Raw genomic sequence first — 5,161 nt, forward strand, 5'->3', positions numbered from 1 at the left:
TCTAAGTCTTGATCTTTACTAGCTGATTATTTATTGCCTTTCTGTAACATATCCCACCACAGCGAAGCATGACCCTTCAACTTCGTCATGACAAATCTCACTTGATTTGGATCTTGAACATTCTCATGCTTGAAGTATCTTTCAAGTTCTTCAATCCAAATCGATGAGCACATCAACTTTCAAATTACCATCATAATAAGAAAGTTCAACTCTTGCACTACCTCTATTGCTCAAATATGAAATCAACCTTGTTGTTGGGTCTCTCTCTTCAACATCCTATTCTTTATCTACTTCTTCTTTAGGCTCTGAATCTACTTCTGCATCTCCATTTCTTCCATGCTCCACTCTTCTATTCTTTGTCTTAACTCTTCTAGTTCTCGATTTCCTGCACCTCCTCGTCCTACTACTCTTCTCCTTGGTGGCATCCTTACAAGTTGTAAATGTCTCATCAACATCCACAGACCTGAACTAGGTTTTTTGTCCCAAATCATACCTTTGGCATTCTTTCCAAGCAACCACCGAACATATTTTTCTGGTACCCTATTACTCAAAGCAAATCAAGGCGCAAATCCCTTAATGAAATCCGCTATAATACCACTTGACACAACAAGCAATATTATACAGATTTCAAAACAAACTAAAGAACCATAATTGTTGCTACACAACGCACTACCCCATCCATTTGGTTTTGGCTATTGTATTAATTCAAATGACTAAATCACATAGCATAAACATAGAGTAATTTAAGTCTGCATATGAGAACTCGGAATATACTTCAAATATTTGTATTCTTTCAAAATGTGTTGTTACATACAAGAAATTTAGATAAGAGAGAGTGGAGTCCTCAGAGTACTTGCAATTCATATGTTGTTACACAGTGATACCACACAACAACCAAAACACCCTTGCTAGCTTGTACAACAACTCGTCATACTCTCTCCAAACCTTGCAACAAACAAAAGCCAAAAAAGCCAGAAAACCCATTTTCTCTCCAAACCGTGCAATAGACAAAAGCCAAAAGCCAAAAATCCTAAGAGCCAGAAGCAAAAGCCAAAAGCCCGTTTTCTTCCTTGTTCCCGCAATTTATTTCTCATGCTGCTAACCTCTTCGCATTCCAACTGAACCAAGTCATTTCCCATGCTGCCGACCTCTTCGTATTCCATAACTAAATTGATTTGATTCCTCACAATACATGGAAAAACCAAAAAATTGTAACCTACATTCCATTTTTGTAGCACGTCTAGCAACGGTTGTCCTCTAGCAGCAACTGTTAGCTTGGGTGTGTCAGCAACTTAATGCAATAGGAGTACTAACACACGATCTTGGGTGTGTCAACACTCGATCCTGAAAGTGTCAGCAACTCAAAAATAATTGTCACCATGATAAAACATAACTATATGAGTAGCAACAACGATCAGTTGGCTGTGTCAACAACTAACATAATAGGAGAGCCAACAACCAAAATACATGGGAGTAACAACACTAATTTTCTTACATTACAAATTCAAACATAAACTTGTTTTTGGTTGATGAGAATTGCCTAAAGCCAAAAATGCTCCGTGTCAATCTCCCACTCCACCTCTCTTCCAAGTAACAAATCCAAAATATTAATAATAATTTGTTAAACAAATTTTGGAAAATGTAAAAAAAAATATAAATATCTATTAATGAATATGGAGAAAGCCCTTTGAAAAAGTAATTGTTAACTTGTTATCTCATTGAAACAATAAAATACTTGTGAAAAATCCCTACTCCAATAATAAATATATATTGAACTTATCACACTATCTTAAATTTAACACTTGCTTACATACCTTTAAAATCTTTTCAAATGAGGTTGTAAAATATCTTATGTATGTTGTATTAGAAAGGTAGCTTTTCTCATTTTCATGTGTTTTTTAGTGTCAAAGTTTACTTTTATGTACTTCTTTAATGAGTAATTAATTTTTTTTTAATGTGAGTGATTTTGTTAACAATTCAGGTTCCAAAAATATGTAAGTCAATTTAAGTTTCCAAAAACATGTTTCTCCCCCCGGAAAAAGAAAATAAAAATATATAGCAAGCGGACCTTGATAAAGATTAGTGATGAACTTTGGTAAGGCTATTTAATGCTCATTATTTTTGCAAGCTCATCCACTTTCGTAAAGGATAAGTTTAGCTTATGGGAGCATTCGGGCGCATACGAAATAGTATTCCTAGTACCCTTCGGGATCTGCCATGAATTGCTATCACATACAGAGACAGCGTTCTCCAATCTTTTTTCAACACCATTGAGCTTGAGGAGGGGGAAAGAAAAAACATGCACCGATCAAGAATTCAAGAATGGCAAGTGGGTCGAAGGATTTTCGTGTTTTCTCACAACGACCGTGATGGGTTTTGTTTTATGCATGAAATGTGGTATTCCTCTTCTTCATCCAACAAGAGGCCCAAGAAGAGAGTCTATCACAGGGAACACCAACTGGACCATGCGATTGAGCTTCAGAAGAAACCCCAGTTGGTGCTGCAGCTCAAGGAAATCCTGCTCAGGCAAAGAGGTGAGTCCATGCTCCTCAGAGACCTAGAAAAGGAAGTGGGTTTAATAAAAAAATGGAATTTCATGGCCACCATTGAGAGATACCCAAGGATTTTCAAGGTCAGTGGGGGACATAGGAGGCCCCCTGTCTTAGAACTCACAGATGAAGCTAAATTCATATTGAAAGATGAAGTTATAGTTAGAGAGCAGATGGAGCGAATTGCTGTCAATAACCTCAGAAAATTGCTTATGATGTCCGTTGATAGAAGGATTGCATTATTTAAGATAGAGCAGATTAAACAAGAGATCGGTTTGCCAGATGATTTTGCAGAAAGTTTAGTACCCAAGTACGCTCAGTTTTTCAAGCTAATGGATGTTTCTGGTGCTCCATATCTCGTTTTGGAGAATTGGGATCCTTCATTGGCAGTTACTGCAAGAGAATTAAGTGCAGAACCCAACGGGGTCCCGTTAACCAGGAGGACCTACGTGCCCAGAGATGGCAATTGGGCCGGGCCTTATGCATTCAAGATCAAGTATCCTGTTAGTTTTAAGCCCAGGATGAGGCATCTTAAAGATATGGCAAAGTGGCAGAACATGGCCTTTTCGTCTCCCTATATAAATCCCAAAGACCTTGACCCCCGCCATGCTGCGGCGCAAAAGCGTGCTGTTGCTGTGCTCCATGAGGTCCTTAGTTTGACAATGGAGAAGAGATTGACTGCCACCACGTTGGATGTTTTTCATACAGAGTATAAGCTCCCCTGCAGGTTGTTGGCTTGCATAATCAGGCATAATGGCATTTTTTATATGACTAATAAGGGTGCTCATAGTACTGTTTTTCTTAAAGAAGCTTATGAAGGGCATAAGTTAATAGATAAATGCCACTTCTGGCATTCTATGATCGATTCTTTGAGCTTATGGGTAGAAGGGATTCATTTCCAAGACGGGCGAGGGATGTTATCGAACTTAAACGAGTTTGGAGCCCTTGAAATCAGCATGTTTGCACCAAGGGAGATTAGATTTCTGTCACCGACTAAAGTCCTCGCATTTTGCCAGAGTGATGCTTCACCACGGCAATCAAATGGCTCTGGTTTCAATGGCCAAAAAACATAATGCTCATATAGCATCTTAAGTGCAGAGTAACATTTGAGTCCCAATTCTCAGCAAGTCAAAATCAAAATCAAAGGTCATCATTGTTGACCCGAATCAAACCTCAAGTTGTTGTTTACGTAGTTTGGTGTTATAAAGCATTTCATGATAAATTCAGAAAGCATATATTCCACTAAACGTAGTTGTGGGGCCTATAGGGTCTTTTTGAGTTAAAGTAGTGTTCGAGCTTCTGACCATTGACAAGGGAAAGTAAGGCATCAAATACAGTGACTTGAGGGCAAGCTATTTTAATCAGGTAAACAGTTTCCTGCTCCTCAATTGGATATAGTAGTTGATGCATGGAGGTAATTTTCAAATGCATCTACAAGTTTTGCTATGTAATGGCACACTGTTTAAACCATTTTTTGGTTATATTGACTTAAACTGAAAGTCTATAACAAATGAGCAGAAATGACTTAAATTTATACATCATCAAGTTCTGACTTTATCTCTTATGATGAAGATGCAGTTTTTGAGTTTTATTGGTTAATCTAAATCTAATCTCACTAGACCCAGTTATTGAATGATCAGGAGGTTTCTATCCTCGTATCATTCACACATTTCTGTGTATTATAGCTAAGACTCACCTTTTTTTGCAAAACAAGAAACAGTTTGGTTTAATAACTATTTTTATGTTCAAGATGTTAGCGGAACTAAATTGACCACTATAATTGCATTTTTAATTCTTATTTATTGGCCACTATTACCAGGAACATTGAAGTCAGAAAGAGGATGCTATGCAAATATTCTAGCAAGTATTAGCACATATATTAACAGAGAATGGTGCCTATATTATAAGGACTGCTAAAAAATGTTGACCTTTTGATCAACAAATATGGCAGCATTACGTTTTCACATATTTTGATTTTTGTTCTTTGGCCAAAAACTTTTTAGATGAATGAATCCTTATTATGAGAAACCAATTATGTTGAAAATTTGTTATGAAGTGTTTTTTATGCAAGAGTGTTTCTCATTTTTTTCACTCCCAACAACGTTCATGCTTGGTGTAACACTTGTTCATGATTTAACAATGTAGAAAGAAACAAATTATGTCCTATGTCAATAGGAATGCGAGATACATCCATACTCACTACAGCAATGGAGTGCAGAAGGCACCTCTGTCCTATCCTGAAATGTAGTGGCAACAATCCTGATAGTGAAATGAACAAACAAAAGTACATTAACTATTTTTATGTTCAAGATGTTAGCGGAACTAAATTGACCACTATAATTGCATTTTTAATTCTTATTTATTGGCCACTAGTACCAGGAACACTGAAGTCAGAAAGAGGATGCTATGCAAATACTCTAGCAAGTATTGCAGTTTGAATAGGGGAAATAATGAAGAAAGAATATACACACATTCAGTTATACATTGACCAAGAAATGCATATAACAGATTTGAAAACTGAATTCAAATACACGCATAAACAACACAGGATTTATGTGGTAAAACCCTAACAGAGTGTCAAGGAAACATCCATGGGTCAAGGGATTGGAATC

At 36.9% G+C, this 5,161-nt stretch overlaps 1 pseudogene; it reads left to right on the forward strand.

The window, feature by feature from the left end:
• The first annotated feature begins 2,120 nt into the window (after positions 1–2,120).
• LOC149225194 (protein WHAT'S THIS FACTOR 1 homolog, chloroplastic-like) lies at positions 2,121–4,090 on the forward strand (annotated as a pseudogene).
• The last annotated feature ends 1,071 nt before the right edge of the window (positions 4,091–5,161 follow it).

The sequence above is a fragment of the Pinus tabuliformis genome, chromosome J (genome assembly GCF_031772625.1).
Source record: "Pinus tabuliformis cultivar Carrire ecotype Pingquan chromosome J, CPIR1, whole genome shotgun sequence".
NCBI classification, from domain to species: domain Eukaryota; kingdom Viridiplantae; phylum Streptophyta; class Pinopsida; order Pinales; family Pinaceae; genus Pinus; species Pinus tabuliformis.